The sequence below is a fragment of the Panthera tigris genome, chromosome C1 (genome assembly GCF_018350195.1).
Source record: "Panthera tigris isolate Pti1 chromosome C1, P.tigris_Pti1_mat1.1, whole genome shotgun sequence".
Lineage (NCBI taxonomy): Eukaryota > Metazoa > Chordata > Mammalia > Carnivora > Felidae > Panthera > Panthera tigris.
Window position 1 is genome coordinate 56,017,983 of NC_056667.1, and position 22,239 is coordinate 56,040,221.

The 22,239-nt window shown below is 40.9% G+C and overlaps 1 long non-coding RNA gene across 2 annotated transcripts in view; it reads left to right on the forward strand.

Annotated features, from left to right (window-relative positions):
* The first annotated feature begins 256 nt into the window (after window positions 1-256).
* The window catches only part of LOC122241439, a 50,304-nt gene continuing 28,321 nt past the window's right edge, over window positions 257-22,239 (forward strand). For both annotated transcript variants that reach the window (XR_006221580.1, XR_006221581.1), the window contains exons 1-3: window positions 257-342; window positions 1,982-2,090; window positions 15,355-15,417. This is a non-coding gene — a long non-coding RNA (uncharacterized LOC122241439). The remainder of the gene's footprint in view (window positions 343-1,981; window positions 2,091-15,354; window positions 15,418-22,239) is intronic.

Genomic DNA, 22,239 nt, shown 5'->3' on the forward strand with positions numbered 1-22,239 from the left:
GAAACAATAGAAGAAAATGAATAGTTATCCCAGTCTGGTTCTTACATGTTCACAGGCTCAAGAAGGAGCTTGAAATAGTTTTCTAAATGAGGTTTGGGAATTCTTTGTGGATTTTAATTACCCATCCTATTGCTGGACCTCATTAGCGGACATAATTGAAAACTGACTCCGTGTAATAAGGACGACTGGAATCCCCAGCTCCAAGGCAGTTACTTTGGTGTTCCACATTCCCCATTCTCTCAGAACACACCCGCAGCCACCCCTCAAACACATCACCTTAGAAGTGGGGGAGAAAAAAACTGAAATTCTTCCAATGCTGTATTTCCTGTGATTTCAGCCCAGGTAGGAGCTTTTGTTTCATTTCATGTTTTTGTAACAGGTGGATAAACAGTGGAAATATAAAAGGCCTTGAGAAATTCTTGATATCGGCTTCCTTAGAACCTGTATTCTTAGCAGAGGACATTATTGCCAAGGAGGTAAAAATTGGTTCTTGGAGAATGAGACAACCAGATACTACAATGGTTTGTGTCCCTGCCCAGTACATAAATAGGTAAACAGTATATCTGTAGTATTAAAAGTTTCCAGGGGGGCACCTGGGTGACTCAGTCAGTTAAGCATCCGACTTCCACTTAGGTCATGATCTCACAGTTTGTGAGTTCAAGCCCCGCATCAGGCTCTGTGCTGACAGCTCAGAGCCTGGAGCCTGCTTCACATTCTGTGTCTCCCTCTCTCTCTGCCCCTCCCCCACTAGCGCTCAGTCTCTCAAAAATAAAACAAAAACATTAAAAAAACTTCTTAATTAAAAAAAAGTTTACAGGGAGGGGGAAATTAGGAAATAAAAAAAGTCTAAAAAGGCTCCTTAAGGGACATGATAATGAAAAAAACAAATGTTCAGAAACACTGCCTTTGAGAAAACATAAAAATTCTCTAGCTCAGCTCTGATTCCAGGAAGAAGACAGGAGACAGGACTATGCTAGGTACTCTATTCAATGATGGCAATTTCCGTGGTTCCAGTTCATCATGATAGTAGTTAAAGAGGAGGGCTGTGGGATGCGTTGCTTGGTTTGAAGCCCTATTCAGTATATACAGCTGTGTGATCTTGAGCTAGCTAACTTTTCTGCACCTCATTTATTGGTTTCATTTGTAAAATGACTATTATAATACCTGACACTTAAGGTTGTTGTGAGGGATATAGGACCCAGGCTATATTTTAAAAAAGAGCCAGCAGATGAATGAATGAATGAATGAATGAATGAATGAATGAATGAATCAGCAGAAGCCACTTCTGCCTTTATGAAAGAATTCTGGTGCCCTTTAGTCCAGATTCTCTAGATGAACAAATCTAGGCAACATCCTCTTTGTTTAATTTTGAGAATTTTTTGAAAAATATAGAATATAGAAAAGAACAGACATAATATATATTTCCACAACATGAAAATATACGTTAGCATTTTGTCATATTTCCTTTTGTCTTTTTTATGCGTAAAAATTTTCAATTACATAAAGAATATATATATATATATGTATATACATACACACACACACACACACACACACACACACACACACACACATACACACACATGTTCCCTCTGGCCCTACCATTGTGAATCAAACCTTTAAAAAGTGCCTACTACCTGCCAGGTATAATTTCTTTACAGGTTTTCTTTCTAAACAGGTAGCCTGAGAGTCTATCTGGCCAAGCATGATCTTCTACCTAGATAGGTAAATATCTTCATTCAGGTTAAGACCCCAATGACATTTTCTTCATTAATTGAAACTGTTTCTTGTGTATCTACTGTGTGGGTGATGTTTTTGAACTGGGAGAACTGTAGCATCAGGCCCAGAAGTCAGCTTTTCAAAATGAAAATCCGGGTAGCCATAAGACAGGGACCACGGGAACAAGCGCAAACTGAAAAACATTATGCACCTAAGGCACTGTCTGATGGCTGTTATTGTTTAAACCCCTTCTTTTACATAGCAGAACGAGAAAGAGGCCAGAATGGGACCCTATACATCAGCTGGACTTCATACAGAGGACCCAGATATTGACCAATCAGAACGAGGCCCTTCCAACCAATCAAGACAAGGTTTTTTTCTTTTTCTTTCCCTCATTGGCATATTGTGCGGGAATGGGAACCTAAGGGAAGTTTCTTTACATAGGTAGGACATCCCTGCTGTTCTAGGAGGCCAGCATAACTATTTTGTTATTGTTGTGTGTCCCTTCAGCTCAAGCTCTAACGCCAATAAAACCTTGCATGTGCCTTTGATTTTGGGGTCCAGCCTCATTTCTAACGTTGTTGTTGGTGACAGTTGGAGTGAGGGGGTAAAATCAAGTCTTCCAGTTTGAGGTGGCAGTCCAGATGTTTCTCACAAATGCTAATAAATAATCCACTTCCCATACTAATAACAAATCCAACGGTGGCATTTGCAGATGACTCAGACTTTGCCTTTACAGTGTAATCTCAGCAAAGGAAGATGTGAGCTGCTGGTTTAGGATCAGACCTGGGAACCACACTGGTTTGCACACTGGCCAGGAGACCTGGCAGTGGGGAATTCTGTGGTTAGCAATTGCCTGGGAGGCAAAGGAGTCAAAGTCGTGAGTCCTGAGTGAGGCAGCCCTTGGAAACACTGGGTTTGCTTGGGTTCCTCAGGCACTAGGCTGTGACCCAAGGGACTGGAATCTTTTGTAAATAGCAGAGGGCCTGACTGCCCTGTCCTCAGGTGTGGTTATTTACTAATCCAAACGTGGAGCCAAGGAGACAATTTGTTTAGATAACAGAGGTTTGCAAGATAATGGCCACTGCCTGGAAAGGCGTGCTCTCTCCTGGGGGTAACTCTTAGATCTTGGAATTTGGCTAAAAGGAGGAAACAATATGTAGTGCTCTTGCAGAGGTCTGGAAAACAGAGCTGTGGAGTGCCCCACATGGTTTTAATTATGGCCTGAATGGTTTTTCTTTCTTTTTCTCTCTCTTTACTGTAAAAGCAAAAATAAATATTTTAAATGTTTTCGTATAATCCACTAAACTGTTAAGTATTGATATTAACAATACCACCTACCATGTATGAAGTGCTTCTCAAGGCCAGGCTCATGGTAAGGCTACTCTCACAATAGCACCGAGAATGAGAAGGAGGTATCTCCCGTCTCCAAATGAAACCATTTCACTAATTTACAACATTCGGACTACGTTTTCTGAGGCTTTCCTGTGTGCTAGGTCCTGTGCCAGTGCCTCGGAGTCTACAATCTACCACAACTGACAAGGGGAAATGCTGTAACTCAAAGACATTTTTATTTTGCTTGCTGGAAATTGGTGGAGGAAAAGAGAGGAAAGAGCCAGTACATAGTACTGGCTTTTTAGCACATGTCAAAAGGCAGGGGAGGGGGGTGCGGGTGGGTGAAGGTCTCACTAAGTTTGTTTCTATTTCCAAATGAATTCCTGGGGTGGGGAGGGGTTGAGAAGGGGAATATATGAAGCTAAATGTATTTGTAGAACCTGCAGAGAAAAAACTCCCTGTTTAGAACTTCTTTCTTTTCCTGGGTAAGTTTCCTAGTGCTTGGTGCTAACTTCTCATAGAACAAGACCTGCAAAGCATTTACTCCTTTGTCTCCAACAGAGTGTAAACAAATTGTAGTCAGACTCTTACAGGTGGAGGATCTCTTATTTATCTTCCCCCTCCCCCACTGCCAGAACTTGGGGCATTTTAAAAAGCTCATTTAATTTGATGAATATGAACAGAAGAATGAATGCATGAGTGCATGGATTTCTCTTGTGCGATTCACCTGCACACATGAACATGGACTCACAGGTTCACGTAGAGGCCAAAATCACATACTTCATGTATATTCCCAGAGAAACCAGGTCACTGTTCTCATTACCATAGACCTCCCTTTGGTGGCGTAGCCGACTGGTATGGTGACCTCTTCCATCCCTCCTTTCCCCAGCCCCACTGTACCAGCTCAACCCATTCTACCACCCCCACCACCATTCCAGTCCCCTCTCTTGGCTGACCCAGGAGACACTAAGGTAACTGATAAGCTAATATAACAGTATGCCCAGAACAAGAGCTCGGCAGTTTCCAGAAGTCCTGACATTTTGACTGTTTATGGCCTTGGAAGGGATTTTGCCTATCATCCATTGCCTATTAAGAAAAACTCTTATTTGGGGAATTTTCACTTGGGTAGGAGAGAGGGTGGTTGGATCCAGATGTGAGGACAGCTGAGCTTCCTCACTGTTCAGGTGCATGCTCAGGAGGTGGGAGGGATCAGAGGAACTAACTTTACAGCATGTCTTTGATGTCCTAGACTTTCTGCTAGATGCCTAAATGGGATGGCTCTTCTAATCGCTGGGTTTTCCACGCAAGTGCTAGGATTCTTATTTTGCAAAGGAGAAAGCTGAGGCTGAGAATGAAAAGGGACTTGTCCAAGCTAATAGTTAAGAACTGACCACCTTAAGAACTACTCCAATTCATAATGCTAGGGCCCTTAGGTAAGTTTTCTTCCTACCTGATCTCTATTATATACACAAAATACTGTCTTGGTATTACTTGTCACCCAAAGATAGGCTAGATCTAGTTTTTGTCTTTATTTAAAAAATTTTTTTAAGTTTATTTATCTATCTATCTATGTCTATATCTATATCTATATCTATATCTATATCTATATCTATATCTATAGAGAGAGAAAGTGCAAGCAAGGGAGGGACAAAGAGAGAGGGAGAGAGAATCCCAAGCAGGCCCTGCACTGTCAGTGGAGAGCCCAGCCTGGGGCTTGAACTCAGGAATCTGATCATGACCTGGGCCAAAATCAAGAGCTGGACACCTAAGTAACTGAGCCAGCTAGGTGCCCCTCCTAGTCTTTGCGCTTAAAATACATAGATTATAATATGAGGGGGTAATACAAGTGTATACATAATTATGGAAAATAAATGACTTTTAGGAAAGATAAATGGGCCCTTATGAGAATAGATAGGGGATAAGACAGTTCTATGACAATATCTGTTTAGATGTGGTTCTGATTTCTATTCACCAGTCATTAGAGTCATGTTTTCCCCAGTGCCTGGCTGGCTCAGTCAGAAGAGCATGCAACTCCTGATCTCAGGGTCTTGAGTTTGAACCCCACGTGGCATGTAAAGATTACTTAAATACAACTTAAACAACAACAACAAAAAAGAGTCAAGCTTTCCTGGTTGCTCCCAAGGGTTAGGGGATTTATGACAACTGAGTCCTCTTGTGTTCTTTTGGGAGGCTCTGCTCTTAGTCACATAAGGGAGTTAAGGAAAAAGGCCTTCTCAAATGACTTCAGTTCAACATAATTTTTATGCCATAGTGAAGTCTTCTAGGCCCCTTCAACGTAAAGAAAGGCGATAATGTCTTAATACTTAATTTTACTTTATGAAAACTGTGCCAGGGACACACCTTACCTTAAATTAAGCAGGATGTTTTCACAGGGCACTTTTGGCTCCCTGGCATTTGGAGACCTGAAAAAGTTAACCACTAAGTTCATAGCTTCTTCTTCTCCTTCTGTTTATCATCTTCACCGTCATCATCTTGCTCACTCTTCTCTGAGCCTGAGGTCAGAAGAGAACTGAGTGTGAGAAACAGCATAAGGGCCAGCATTGGGTTTGCAGATGATTACTGGCACATTACTTGATTTTTATTTATTTTTTATTTAAAAAAATTTTTTTTTGAAGATTTTATTTTTTAAAGTAATCTCTACTCCCAACATGGGGCTCGAACTCATGACCCCAAGATCAGGAGTTGCATGCTCCACTGACTGAGACAGCCAGGTGCCCCTGTCTTCCAGAGATTCTGACCTAAATGTAACATCCCCAAACAGAGTGGCAGGACCATTTAAAATAAAATTCTGCAGCACCTGGGTGGCTCAGTTGGTTAAGTGACTGACTCTTGATCAGCTCGGGTCATGATCTCACTGTTGCATGATCGAGCCCTGTGTTGGGCTTTGCACTGAATGTGGAGACTGCTTGGGATTCTCTCTCTCTGCCCCTTCCCTGCTCGTTCTCTGTCCTCTCTCTCTCTCTCTCTCAAAATAAATAAATAAACTTAAAAAAAGTTCTTAGAGGGATGTATCTAAGGTTTATAATCTAGATAGGTTTATAAAATAAATATAGGTGGTTGGATATAAGAATGAATGTCTGGGTTCTCATATCCAGGAGCCATGGTCCTGGCTTCCAAATCTCAGGCTCCAAAGTGGAATGATGAATTTTCTAAGAAGAAACACAGGTTTAGATTTAACTATTGGAAATGAGGGCAGAAATACATCAAAAGGGACCCCTGGAGTGAGAAGCATTAAAAATAAATTTTTTTCCGAAACTGTAAGAATCTTGGATTTTGACATGTTCTGCAACTGACACCCAATGAGCCCTTAGGGTAGGGAGATAGTACTTTTTCCCCTCAAATGTCCTAGACTAATTTGGGGAAAAGAAAAATGTTTAATTATTAAATTAACATTTTTTTATATTTAATAAACTCTAAAAGAATAATAACCATTATAATAAGTATGATCATTGATATTTTCATCATTTCTGAAGCCTTTTCATGGATATTTTATTTGAAAACAGTAACATCAGCTTAGTATATCATATCCACGGATGACTTCTAAATTGGCAAGTCTAGGGGCGCCTGGGTGGTTCAGTCGGTTAAGCATCTGACTTCAGCTCAGGTTTGTGGGTTTGAGCCCCGCATCAGGCTCTGTGCTGACAGGTTGGAGCATGGAGCCTGCTTCGGATTCTGCGTCTCCCTCTCTCTTTGCCCTGACCCCACTCACGCTTTGTCGCTCTCTCAAAAATAAATAAATGTTAAAAAACAAATTAAAAAAAAAAAAAAAAACAAATTGGCAAGTCTAAAGAAATAGGCCAGTTTGGGATGAGCACTGGGTGTTGTATGGAAACCAATTTGACAATAAATTTCATATATTGAAAAAAAAAAAAAAAAAAGAAATAGGCCAGTGCTTGAAAACAGGTTTTGCAAATTAATCTTTCTCCCCCAATGACAGTGTTTAAACATGGATTTGTAACACAAGCTCTTTCTTGTAATAGTGCAAAGTGAAGAAAACAACAAAAATATTTTACAACAAAGTGAAAATTAAAAATGAAATAAAAATACACACTAGGACCACTGCTAGCCTCAAAGGAGCATTTGTGGAAATTTGAAGAAAGCCTGTTTCTTTAGGATGTACAGAGCAGGACCACAGAGCATACAGCTTGGCCAGGGAAGCACAGTTGGATTCCAGCCCCCCAAAAAACACCCTTTCCACTGGGTGCCCTTGGTTAAGGCACAACCTGCCCAACATGATGTGCCCACCCTGCAAAATAACATGAAAGTATACTGCCATTTGTGTACATACACACACACACACACACACACACACTCACACACACACACATATCCACACTTATACAGACTATCTCTGAAAAGATATGCAAAGAATTGGTAACATTGGGTGCCTCTGGGGAGGATAACTGGTGAGGAGGGTAGGAAGCAGACATGTTTCCTCAAATATCCTTTGGTGACTTCTGAACTGCATGATTATTGTATGTATGCATTACTTATTAAAAATATAAAAAATTTAAAGGAGTTTTTATTTTGAAGTAGGGGATAAAGCAAGTACACAAATGAATCTTGGAAACCATGGGACAGAGTAATGAGGCTGTGGCCATCAAGAGAAGAGTGGGCACTTCTATTTGGGAGGATCAAGAAAGGGGAGTGACATTGGTCATCTGTTTTGGGGCCTGGATAAGATTTCAGTTAACAGACAGGAGGGAAACTGAAGGAGGTATTTTAAGGGGAGAGAGAATGGTAAGGGTAAAAACCGGAGGTAGCAAGGAGACTCATCCCCAGAACTCAGTAGGCCAGTTTGTAGTGTAGTGGGTCTGTGTAGGGAGGGGGGGTGGATAAAACTGGCAGGAGTCTGGAATCATATGTGGAAGACTTTGGTTTCTAGGCTGAGACATATAAAACTTGCATAATAAATGAATTAAAGATTTGTAGTTAGAGATGACATCAGATCTCTTCCTAACAGGTGTGTGTATATATATATATATATATATATATATATATATATAAATTTTTCTTGGAAAAGGGAATTTTTTTAAGTGTTTATTGATTAGCAAATGCTGGCAACATTGTATCAGTTATCTGAAGTTGTATTCTTTTTTTTAAATGTTTATTTTTGAGAGAGAGAGAGAGAGAGAGAGAGAGCAAGCATGAACGGGGGAAGGACAGAGAGAGAGAGAGAGGGAGACACAGAATCCAAAGCAGGCTCCAGGCTCTGAGCTGTCAGCACAAGAGCCTGACATGGGGCTTGAACCCAAGAGAAGTGAGATCATGACCTGAGCCAAAGTCGGACACTGAACTGACTGAGTCACCCAGGCGCCCCTGAGGTTGTATTCTTTAAAAAAACTTTTCCCCCAATTTTTCTACACTAAGTATTTACTAAAGTATTATTAAATTTTAAGTGTACTAGAACCTAAAAAAGTTTTAATCCCATCTATGCTAAGTAAGAAAACTGCAGTATAACAATAAATGAGATCAAGAAAGGGGAGAAAAAAACCCACCCAATAATGACCCCAAAAAACCAAAATCAGAAAACATGACTTTCTAGATTACAGGTCAGGTTTTGAGTGAGTATGAGGCAAATAAAAATAGAATTCCAATTCTGAGATTATGACTTTCTGTATTGCAGGAGTGTCTCTCTCTTTTTAAACCTTTAAACATATTAATTTAAAATTTTGTGTGCATAAATGCTTTTTGTAGGTTAAGTCCAGAAAATGAACTGCAGATATCATATCCAAATTCTGGAGGAATGGAAAATGTATTTAAATTAAAATAAAAAGCTTAAATTGGATAGATGTGAATGAAATGCTTCATCGAAGGTATCCATAGAAACCACTTAAAATAAAGAGAAATGTTAATTCTCTTTGTAAATTGAGCTCCCAGAATCAAAATGAGAGTGAGACATTTAGTATAGGTATGAATACACTTTGGCCTTATCTACATGAAACACACTAATTGACAATTATATTTTTTGGCCATGGTCTCAACTGATAATGACAACTTATGGCTATAAAACTGATGGGATTCAGCTAGTAAAATAGCTAAGATACATTGGCCTAACTTGTTGATTTAGTCAGCCATGTGATCCGAGAACCATGGCTTTAAGTGTCCCAACCTTTCAGCAGTTTTTCAACAGACAAGAAATTAAACTTTACCACTTTATAGTGATTATATAAGCCATGTGGGGACACCATTAAAAGTAATTTGTAAAAGAACAAATTTTCCTATGCAAACTTCCCAAGCCAAGTCTCCTTTTTTCACATTCCCATTTTAGGTGTGTGTACTAGCAGACATGTTTGACATTGCTGCAGTCGCAATGTTTGGAATTCAAAATTATTTCCCTGTTATACACACACACACACACACACACGCATATATATACGTATATATATATATACGTATATATATATACACACACACACACACACACACACACACACACACATATAACATTTTCTGGTTACTAGATTCTTAATCCCTTTTATTATTTTCTATTTATTTATCTATTCAATTTTAGAGAGATCAAGCGAATACAAGAGGGGACACGGACAAAGGGAGAGAGAAAGAGAATACTAAGCAGGCACCACACTCAGCACAGAGCCTGACTTGGGACTTGATCCCATGACCCTGGTATCATGACCTGAGCCGAAATCAAGACTTGAACACTCAACTGACTGAGCCACTCAGGTGCCCTCTTCTTAATTTCTTAATTTTCCCTTGTCACAATCAGAAATGATTTCCCTGAGTTGATCATTTGAGAAGTGCTAACTGTTCATTATTACTAAATATAATAATTCATTATTGCTAACTGCATGGCTCTTTCTTATTCCTCCCCATTATGGGTAATTCTATAATGAACTACTTTTGACTTCACTCATTTCATATTCCAGCTGATGTACACGAGGCCTGCTGTTTTTAATGGCCTCAGACATTCCCAACCATTTTTGCTACAGGACATCTTTCTACTCTTAAGAATTACTGAGCTTCTAAAGAGCTTTTGTTTATGTGAATTCTATCTACCAGTGTTTACTGCATGAGAAGTTAAATTGGTACATTTAAAAATACTTGTCTTAAAATGACGCATTCATTATATGTTAACGTAAATAACTTCATTTTTATGAAAAATGACTGTTTTCCCAAATAAATTCAGTGAGAAGAATGGCATTGTTTAGCATTCTGCAAATCTTTTTAATATTTGTGTCAATGGAAGACAGCTGGATTCTCATGTCTACTTCTGCATTCCATCTGTTGTAGTATCTCACTTCACGTAGCCTCTGGGAAACTTAGTGAAAAAGGCATGAACATCTTAGTATTATCATGAAAATAGTTGTGGGGCACCTGGGTGGCTTAGTTGGTTAAGCGTCCAACTTCATGATCTCATGGTTCGTGAGTTCGAGCCCCATGTCAAACTCTGTGCTGACAGCCCGGAGCCTGCTTTGGGTTCTATGTCTCATTCTCTCTCTCTGTCCTTCCCCTGCTCGCACTCTGTCTCTCTCTCAAAAATAAATAATAAAAACACTAAAAACAAAGTTTGAAAATAGTTTTGACCTGAAAGGATGTTGGTTATCTCCAGGGACTTCGACCACACTTTGAAAACTTACTGGTGCATACCCTAGCAAATACACAAAATTCTTACATGGCTATGGGGTGATATACTTTGTAGTCCTCGAAGACACTTCCCAAAGAAAAGTCTTCATTTATTTTGCTGTTTAAAGAAATTGATAACAGTGATTGTTTATTGTCAAGATCTCTTTCTATTTTCCTTTCTCTGCAGGTCGGTGAGTACTCACTGAATGCTAGTGAATTAAGTTTCAAATTTAATAGGCATTAATCTTAACTTTTCTAATTAGAATTGAAGTGTTTCAGAGCTGGAAATACTCAGAGAGAAACACAGTATCTATCATCTGCTCACATACAGATGGGGACTTCTGGTTGTATGTAAAACAATTTTAGGTGAGATAACTTGAGGTAGTACCATAGCCAAGATGTTAAGTAACATTGAGTAAGGTAGTGAGAAAGGTGTGTCCAGTTGGAGTCTCTTCCCACCTGGTTACATTGAGGAGAAAGTCTCAGAGTGTATTTGTTAATATGTCTTCAATATACTTTAACTAACTGCAGTGTCTTTAACTAACTTGCATATTTTCCAATTTAACATAAGGTTAGCCTAAGTCTTAGAGCTAGCCTACGGCTGGCAAGAGTGTCTAGCTAGAATTTAACGTTATTATTTTTAATCATCTCATTTTTATTATTACCATCTATTTAGAGCAAGTCATGTTGGTTTTTAAGTTTAACTTATTTAAAAATATTTAGTTTTTAAAAGTACATTGATTTAAGGAAGAATAGTTATTAAATAATAATATGAGTGGTATGAGTAATAAAGTGAATGACTGAGGTTTGGAAAAAAACTGATTTAATTCTATCTTCAATTTGCTGGTAGTGAAATCAAGGCATAGAGAAAATGGACTTGATGGAAGTGGCCACAGAGACGCTGGCCTCTTTACTGTCCGTCAAGAGCTCTTTCTACTACAGCCTAAGGAGTGCTAACGTCTAACATTTAACATTTCAGCATTAGGGCCTGCCCCGGAGGCCAGACAAATCCAGGTTAAAACCCCTGCACCATTCCAGGCTGGCAGGGTAATCTTGGACAGAAAGCTTAGCTTCTAACTCCTATGTTTCTTTACTTAGGAAGTCAACATAATTCCTATTTCACCTTAATACTTTGCCAATATTAAATGAGATAATATTTTCAATGATTTAAAATGGCTCCTGGCAACTTAGTCGACAAAGCTATTTTTATTAGCCGAAGTTACTCTTAGTGAACTGCAGAGCATTTGGAGCAAAAGAATCTTCTTAGCCAGGGCTTGGCTCCAGTGTGTGTGAACTGCATCTGCCACTTGGATCCTTAATTAATTAAAGACTGGAAATCATTGCATTTCTCCGGAGGAGATGAACACGTCAATGGTTGCAGGGAATGAAAGGTAAAAAGGGTTAACTGGAAAACTTGTGCAACCAAGGGTTAAAATAGCCTTGAAGCAAAAGCAGAAGAGTTCTGGCCTCTGGCTTATGATGCAAAGCCAAGTGTGTTTGCCTTTGTGAGACCAGGAATGCTTCTGGTGAGCCTTGTTTGTTGTGGAAACTGACATGATCAAAGTGGAAAGAATTAAAACAATCCATCAGAATAATAGCCAAGGCTGTATATGGACTCCCCAGACAGAGACTTGAACCTGAAAGTTCCCACTGAGGACAGACAAGCCGGCTGACAGCAAGCAGCTGGAAAGGACGGGAAAGTGTCTCTCTAGGCAGACGTGTGCAGCTGGGCAATAAAAACCCTGCGTCTGAAACTAGATGAGAGTTCATTCAGATTTGGGGAGACGAAATGGTGAGATGGAGTGTGGACCTCGTGTTTTAGGAACCTTGGCAACACCTAGGCTGTGGTTTTCAGGTGTCAGCTTGTTGAGTGGAGTTACTAAGTGAAGCAGGCACTTTGTATTAAAGCATTTGGGGTAAGAAAACTGCTAATTGTGATGGAGATTCTGTGCCAATGGCACAGCTCTAAGTGTTGGAGGCATTATGTCATGCTTTTCCCCAGAGCAGTCTCCAAATGTTGAAAAATTCTCATTATGATTAAGTAGAATTAAGAGTCCCTAAGTGGCTGGCATGATTTTGTATTGTTTGCTCACTTAGTCCTTTATCCCAGGATGAGGATTAGTTAAACTCTTTGATATTCTATCAAGTATGAAATGACCTTGGAGCCCCAACTGTTGCTAAGTTAGGATGCCTACTGGAGGCATCCAAGGAATTACAAGACAGAAGAGTGGGATAAGGTCTTAAAGAAGCCCGGTGCTACTTACATATTTTAGAGGTGGGGAAACTGAGGCCTGGAGAGGAGAAACAACTTGCTCAATATTACAGAGTCTTCTGCTTTTCAGGCCAAGGTTTGTCTGTTGCTATGTTAAGGAACCCCCAGAAAATGGACTATTGGCTTAGAATAACACCCACAAGAGGTAGTGTCACATTGTGGGCATATGTAATTTGAGATACTGAAAGGTTATCACGCTGTTTTTATTTTCAAAAATAATAATGATCTTGCTTTTTGTCTGGGTTTTTCTTTGTATACATTGGTATAGCATTTTAATCTTTCTCCCTCCCAGGGCACATTTTACCAGGATTCTCCTGGACAGAGGCAGGTAGATGCAGAGTGAGGCTTTTACAAAGATCACTAACATGCCCAATACTGGGCCCAATGAGATAATTTAATAATCATAATACCTTACACTGAGCGCTTTACAAATCACTTTTTAATCTCTTCTTTCATTAATCCATACACAATCCTAAGAGGGAGGCAGAGCAGTTATTACCACCATCCATCTTATGGATGCACTAAGCAGGAGCCTGGGCGCTTCCCTGGGGTCATAGGCCCCAGAATAGGTGAACAGAGTCCAGCTGGGGGCTCCAGCCTCCCAGGACTGTCAGGTTGGGCACCTCTCCCAGTAAGCAGCGGCCTGGATGCCTGGATTCCCTAGGGTGCACGCTCTGAGCTCTTGACTTGATGGGAGTTTCAGGAAATTCTTTTTTGCAGAATTCACTTTTTTTTTTTTTTCTCCCAGAGGGAGGGACTAGAAGTGAAGAGAGGTGCTCAGAAGGAGCTAGAGCAGGTTGGTGGTGGAAAGGGCGAGGGGGGGGGTGGGTCGAGGGGGTGGGTGAGTGGAGAAGGCAGCCTGGAAGTCTTGGCATTTAAAAAAATAAGAACCGGGAAAAGGTTTGAGTCTGTAGACTTCAGATGTGAAATCCCAGGAAAAGGCTCCTCCTTGTCCTTTCTGTGGGCTCCCAGCATTTGCTAACTTGAGGAAAAGGTTTGACGTTTGCATTTCTTGTTATCTGCCCTCCTCCAGGAGGGTACCCGAGGAGTTAGGGTTCACAGACTTCTAGGCACTGGGCCCCATTCGGCAGGGAGGTGGGGGAGAGCCCACAGGCCTCCTGTGGAGCAGCCTGGGGATGGGAGGAGAAAGTCGGCCTGGAATCAAAGCAGTAAGAGAAACCCTGGGGAGGGGAGGGGGGCGGGCGGGAGCGGCTATTGGGCTGCCTCTAAGCTCTCAGCCAAGGCTTTGCCCAAGCTAATTTCCTGCCAGGCCCTAACACAGGTACCACCCCTTTCCCACCCTTCTTCCAGATCCACTCCATCTCTAACATCGCTAAGGGAGGGAACCCAGAAAAAGAAAGCTGGGCCTTCTAGGTTTCTGTTTGCTTTGAAACCACTTATGGGACAAGAATTAGGGCCCACAAATGTGGCCCCTCAGGAATGGCCCCCACCCCCACCTCCCGACTCTAGTTGAGTTACCAAATGAGGCCAATTCATTCTCTGGAATGTTGCAGCCCAGGCAATGATGATTGATACTGACAGGGAAGCTTTCATGTAGCAATATCCCCGGCCACCGGCTGTGAGGCAAAGAGAAAGAACTCTCTGGAATTCACAACATTCCCCCTCCAATTAATCCCCAGCCACCCCGCTGTGTGTGAATGGGTTGTGCTGGGGATTCGTAGCTCTGATGCGGGGGATTTGCTGATTCCTTTGAGCCCCCTGAGGAGAGGTGATATGGAGAGCAAATAATCAGCATGCAGCACGGAGGCGAGGTAATGAATTGGCTCGGCTGGGCCTGGCTTCACTATTTGTACACTTTTAGGCACCTCGGAAACTGGGTTTGCAGACAAAAACCTGTGCTGAGGGGCCCTCAACCCCCGACCTTTTGTGGGCCTGGACCCCTGCGGACTCTCCTGCTAGTTTAAGATTGGAGCCCTGTCTCAGAAAGGAGGAGCCAGAGGTAAAGTGCCCAGTGCCCGGATTCTGACTCTCCCCACCCCCACCCCACCGGCGCCGTCAGACACTCACCCCAGTCAGGACCAGCTTCGCTCTGTTTGCCTTCGACTGAGTTGCAGTTTTCAGTCTAAGTCCACTGCCTTTCAGAATGCGGTTTACTTTTCACTCAGGGCTCCAGGTGCATCTCTGCGAAGCCTTCGCCGCTGGCAAGATTAAGCTGTGGCTTTTTCGTGTTTGCAGAGCATTGTGACAGGCCCACAGTATTTTGTTTTGCTGGATGAGGGGTCTGTCTCGGTCCGCTTCGGTGCCTCCCATGGTACTCAAAAATAATAATAGTACCTGACTAAAATAGTAACTAACGTTTGTTGAGCACTTACTATGCAGGCACTAAGAGTTTACATGCATTATCACATTAAATCCTCACAGGGATCTCTGAAGTTCGTGCCATTCTCTGCTTTATTTTATAGAGAGGACAAAGAGGCTTAGAAATTCCTAACCAGCACGGGGTCACAGACTGGAAGTGGTAACTGGTAAGTAGGAGGAGTCAGATTCCCACAAGGGTCTGTCCCTCCGTACAACCTCCGGTTCCCACCAACCCCTTGCTTCTGTTTAGGCTCTCTAGGCTCTCTGTTGCTTCTCGCCTGGAGAGCCTGCCACATATCTTCCAGCTTCCAACCGGCAGAGCTTCAACCCCCCATCCACACTGCAGCCAGGAGGAGGGCTCTAGGAGAGACACCCCAATGGGTCACTCCCCTCTTAAACTCTTCAGAGTTTCCCCAAACCACCTAGAAGAAAGTTCAAATGCCTCAGCTTAGCACACAAGCCCCGTTATGATTGGGCACCTGGAAAGAATTAAATAAAGATTGAGGAGATAATCCTAATAACCCCTTGAAGGAGTCTGCTGGGTGGGGCTGTGAAGGGAATATGGGTCCCTTTTTCTGAGGCTCCAGAGTCTCCTTCTGGGCCTGGCTCCCCAGGGCAGTTTCCACTCTGACCCTGCCCTCATCTTGTCATTCTTGACAGTTGCTACTATTTACTTGCCTTCCTGTGTCCCTCCTCCTCCATTCAGGATCGAAGGTGTTGGATGCAGATTTTACTTTTGGTTCCATGATATCTGAAGAGAATTCACACTGAACACTTTTATTTTTAAGGATTTTTGTTGTCAGGAACCACAGGGCACTAGACAAAAACTATGACAGTGTCCCTAACTATTTGATGCTCATTGTCAACCACTCTGAGGTTTCATATTTTACGGGCCAAGAAATTGCATTTTTGTACACTGAATTTGGGTTTTCCTCGATTGACTGACAAATGAGCCGCTCAGGCTCTCCCACGGGTCCTGCCTGCCAGTCCCTGTGCGGTGTTAGCCACAGCATCTTTGTTTTCACAGCAGTGCTACTATAATTATTTAAGCATTTCATTATAAGCTGTCCTTATTTTATACAAACACGTGTAAAACTGAAATAGTCAATAGTCTATCAACCGTACTTATTGAGATGCTGTTATAAGTGGCAGAATGTGGCAAACAGAACAGCTAAGATCCCTGCATTATGTAATTTACGTAAGGAGGGCTGAGAAAGATCATGTACAAATAAATAAATATGCAAGATCATGGTTAGCAGCATAAGGAAATAAAACAGGGTAATGTGATAGAGAAGTGGTGATGCTGCTTTAGATTAGTGACAGGACGGGCTTTCTTTTTTTTTTTTTTTTAATGTTTATTTATTTATTGAGAGAGAGACAGAGAGAAGAGGGGCAGAGAGAGGGAGAGAGAATCCCAAGAAGGCTCCACACTGTTAACCCAGAGCCTGACCATCAGTTGCAGAGCTTGACCTGGGGCTCAGTCCCACTAACCGTGAGATTGTGACCTCAGCCAAGAGTCAGATGCTCAACTGACTGAACCACCAAGGTGCCCCTAGAGGATGGGCTTTCAGAGCAGGTGATATGTGAATGGTAACCTGAATGGTAAGAAGGAACCATCCATGCAAATAATAGGAAGTAAGGCATTCCAGGCAAGTGCTAAGGACCCGAGATGGGAAGAAGCTTCTCTTTGAAGGCACAATAAAGAGGCTGGAAGCGATGGAGTATGTTGAATGAGCAGAAAGTGGGATGGGAGATTAGGCAGGAGATGTGAGCCAGGAGATCTTTAAGATCTTGTAGGCCAGTGGCTTTCAAACGTATTTCCCAGAGAAAATACATTTGACATTGCATTCCACTACACACACACACACACACACACACACACACACATCTGAAAGAGAAGTTTCATGAGATAATATTTATTCTTACTACATACAATAAACTCTGATATTTTCTATTTTATTTTATTTTAAAATGCTGATCCTTCCCCAGAACATTGGTTTCACACCTTACTAAATGGCTTGGTTTGGACTGCTCTGTTCTAGACCATAGCAAGGAGTTTGGATTTTATTCTTGGTATAATTGGAAACCTCTGGGAAGTTGTAAGCGGAGAGTAATATGGTCTGATTTATGTTTTTAGCTTTGCTGTCTAGAGAGCAAATTATGTGAAGGTGGGTGAGAACAACAGCAGGGAGATGAGTTAGGAAGCTATTGCATTGCATCTAGTGGAGAAATAATGGTGGCTTAGACTAGAGTGGTAGCAGAGGAGACTGAGAGAAGTGGATGAATATTATAACATTTGGAGGTAAAGCCAACATTGGATGTGTGTGAAATGTGAAGAACAGAGAGGAGGCAAGGATAACTCCAAGAGCTGTTTGTTTTTAGCAATATGTGGTGTAGTCATTTCCTGAGATGAAAAATTGCAGAGTGATCAAATTTTGGGGAATGAGAACATTGCTTTGGATATTTCAAGTTTAGGATTCATACTATACATCTTATTGGAGATGTTAGGTAGGGATTTAGAAATACCAGTAAAGGTGCTTTGGTGAAATATCAGGGTTAGCAATGAAGCTCTAAGAGTCAAGGGCATATGGATATGATTTAAAGCCATAGGTCTACAGGAATTTATCTAGAGAGAATGTGTGGCTAGAAAGGAGCAGTAAATCATTAGATTTAGTAAATCTAAGTCATTAGATATACTGAAAGTCTCAGGTAGTCATCCATTGGACATAAGGAGGGCAACTGTTAAATTACAGAGGAAAAACCAAATCTAAGAATATATGTGAAATGTTAGCAGTATATCATCTAAAGTGTCCTTAGGAATTGTCTAATACATTTAATTTTCTGTGGATTGACCTCCTCTCACATTGTTTGCATGACTTCTTGTTGAACTTTTACTCATACAACTTTAGTGTGCTTTTCTAGAAGTTCTTTACAAAAGTGGAAGACTATCTGTATACAAGATCTTATTCTTTGTTTAAAACATTGCTCTTATTCTCTCACATCTATGTAGATATTCTAGCTGAAGAAGTTTATATTCTCATTCAACCTAACTTTCTTTCTGGGGCTGGAACACATCTATTTTCACCTTTCTTGCTAAGGAGACGCCATTCTTTGTCTACTATTTCCCATCTCTTTCTGTCACATAGGGTGTCAGGATGACTTAATTGTGTAAGCCATTCCAAGAAAAAAAAAGATTCTTCCCTCCTTTCCTTTCCTTTCCAGTCCTTTCCAGTCCTTTTCCTTCCTTTCCCTTCCTTTCCTTTCCTTTCCTTTCCTTTCCTTTCCTTTCCTTTCCTTTCCTTTCCTTTCCTTTCCTTTCCTTCCCTTCCCTTCCCTTCCCTTCCCTTCCCTTCCCTTCCCTTCCCTTCCCTTCCTTTCCTTTCTCCTCTCCCTTTCCTTCCTTTCCTTTATCCTCTCCCTTTCCTTCCTTCCTTCCTTCCTTCCTTCCTTCCTTCCTTCCTTCCTTCCTTCTTTCCTTCCTTCCTTCCTTCCTTCCTTCCTTCCTTCCTTCCTTCCTTCTTTCCCTCTTCTTTTTTTTTTCCTTTCTCTTTTTCTCAAGGGCAGTGGTTTTCAAGCTTCAAATGAAATCTTAAGTTAAAGCTCCAGAGAGAAAATGAGCAATGGAATAATGGTACCTTCTTCTTTCCTTTGTGGAGACCTTATCAGCAACTTTATGAAATCTAGGTTTCCTCAAATCATTACTGAAGTGGATTCATTTCCTCTTTGAGGAGTCTTCAGGTAAGAGGAATCTCTAATGTCTATGAGCCAGTTGTTTACCCAGAGAAGGTAAGTAAAGATGGTTTCCTGTGACAGCATCACTGATAGTATTTCACCCTCGAGGAATAGTGGAGAGCCAGAGAGCTTATACAGATTGCATCTTAAAAAGAGAATCATATTTTGTGAGTTGGTCAGAAAATACGGTATGCCCAATGATTTAAATAATTTAATACAAATACGTCGGTGTGATTTCTTTTTTCCAAAAGGCAATACAGTATAGTTTAAATAATGCTCCCTCTGGAATCAGAAGCCTTGAGTTCAGTCTCTGCTTTATCTCTTATCAGCTGTAAGCCTGGCATCAGAGCAAATAATGTAACGTCTCTGAGCTTCAGGTTCTTCGTCTATCGGTTGGGCAAAGAATCTTCCTCATTTGTTGCAAAGATTAACCAAGAAAAGAACACACAGAGCACCTAGTACCAGCAGTACTTGTCATACAGTAGGCTCTTAACATAAGACAAATAGTTATTATGATTATATTGTTGCATTGCCTACTTTGGTGACAAACATGAAGACCTGGATCAGATATGACCTCCAACCCTGTAAATGCTGATGAGACATCTGGCTGATATTGAGATGGAGCATGACATGTGTCTAAGGGCTAAGTGAAATGGATTTTGTAATATATGGTCATACCTTGGATGACTTCTCAGAAACTCAAGTCTGTTATATACCTAAGGAAATGAAAAAGCCAAAAACTTCTGGCACCTGGCCTAACGGCCTGGGTTCTTTTGAGTCAATATGGTTTGTCCTCTTTGTTCTTATTTAATAGGAGTTAGGTCCTGACCACAGCTCATTTCTACATGACTTCATCACTGGGATGCCTCCCTAAGTTTTCAGAATAGCAGACCACAGAGGATAAACATAACTAAGACATAATTTCTATGGAAATGGAGGCCTGCAAAATGAAAACTGAGATTCATTTATTCGTTCTTTCATTCACTCCATAAATATCTACTGAACTTTGTGTACTGAGGACACATATGTATAGAGACTGTATCGTGATAGTGACAAGACAAAACCTTGCCCTCATGTGAGGTCAGGCAATAAATAAATACATAAACAAAAAAAGATAATTACAGGTTGTGGTAAGCGTGGTGGGGAAAGTAAGCATGGTGCTGTGACAGAGACTCTAATAGTTAGGAAGGGCTTCCCATAGGAGACGGGGTTCAAGATGAGACCAAAAAACCAGCCACATGAATAGTCAAAAGAGAAGCTCTCCGGACAGAGGCAGCACCAAGGGTGCTGAGGTGCGAAAGAACTGGAAAGTTTAAGAGCTTCTAGAAAGCCAGCATGACTGGAGTATAATGAAGGAAAGAAGGGGAAACTTGAAAATTTGCTGCATCTATGGGAAGTCACTGGGGGCTTTGAAATAAGGGGAGTGACATAAGCTAGTTTTTATTTTCAAAAAAATCAATGTAAAAAAGAGCTGATGGGAGAAGGCTAAGAGTTGGCACAGTAGGAGAGCTAGGAGGTGACATAGATGAAAATGGATAGTGGCTTAGGGCAGAGAGGACTAGAGAGTCTCAGGATATAGTTTGGAGACAGAGCAATAGCATTTGCTGATAGTGAGAGAAAGGAAAAAATCATAATTTCTGGCTTAACAACTGGTGGTCTGTCATTTTCAGAGAAAGGGAAGACTGTGATATGATCAGTTTAGGAGTTGAGTGAAGAGGGACTCATATGTTTTCATTTCAGAAACGTTTAGTTTGAGATGCTGGTGAAACCAGCAGGCAGATATGCCAGAAAGTCATTGGATGTGGAAGAAACTCTAGAGCTCAGATGAACTGCTAAGCTGGAGACAGAAGTTTAAGGATCTTTAGAAACTGTTTATATTTGAATCCAAGGGGATGGGTAAAACCATCTAGGGAGAGGAAGAATGAAAAAGGGCCCAGAATCTGCCCCTGGGGACTCCAAAATTAAGATGATTATAGAGGAAAAGGAATTAGTAGTAGAAACTAAAAAGCCATGGCCTTGAGGTAGGAGGAAAATCTTAAGTGATGTCTCTAGGGGGAAAAAATAAAAAAGCTTGGAGAGGTAAGTGTGGTAAGAGTGAAGAAGTGGTTAACTGTGTCAAAATCCATTTGTAAACCCAAACTTCTCTATATGACACTCAACAGCACCCACTGGGGCAAGGTTGATCCTGGCTAAATCTCCCAAAAGTATCAGAAGGGCAATTTATTTAACCTTTTTTTTTGAAGTCAATATAAGAACTTTATTATTTTTTAATTTCAGCTTTATTGAGGTATAATTGAATTACTTAAACTTTCTGAGTGTTTCTTCATTTATAAAATAGGGGAAATACATGCATCTCATAGGCATTTGTAAATAGTGAATAAGATAATTTATATAAACTATTCATAGAACATTAGGTATACAGTGTTCAATAGATGGCAGTTGTTATTATTAAATAGCATTATGTGTAGAAACCAGAAGACCCACATTCTAGTGATTTTAACATAGACTCTGCATTTAACAGTGGTTTTATTGGGCAATAGTAGTAATTTGAATTTCAGTTTCCTTACTAGTCAATTGGGGACAATAGTTCCTGTCCTGCCTTCTTTTCTTATAAGGCTGTCAGAAGGATTCAATGGTGTAGTGACTATGGGAGGGCTTTATAAGCCATCCAGTACTGAGGAGATATGAGGACTTTCTATTTGTTCAGTAGAATTTCTATTTGTCTAGCTTTCAAATCAGCCCACTGCCTACACTTTAGGAGTGCTGGGAATAGGTTTGAGGGAAGCAATAGACAAAAGTGGAAAATGACGTTTTTTAACTCGACCCAAACCTATCAGATTTAAGGTTCAGCTTGGCCACACTCTGTTTCCTTCATTTTCTTTTGAAGGGATCCACAAGAATCAAGATATTAATGCAAGTGCGGAGCCAGAATCTCTCTGATATTCCTTTGATGGAAGCAGAATGTTCCTACCTCAGGCCCTTTGTACTTGATGGTTTCCTCTGCCTGAAACATAATCACATATATCTATATTGGCTCATTCCTTATTCTTTCAGTTCTGCTCAAAATTCAGCTTATCTGAACCTTTTCCAGACCAGCTGCTTTAAATTAGCACACACACTCAGCCCCCCATCCCCCCACTTCATTTTCCTTCTGACATGGTCCACTCACTAGAATAGAAATTCCACAAGGAAAGAGATTTGTTGGTTCTTTGAGTCCTTTATTTCTAATATCTGGTGCTTATTAGGCACTGAAAAAA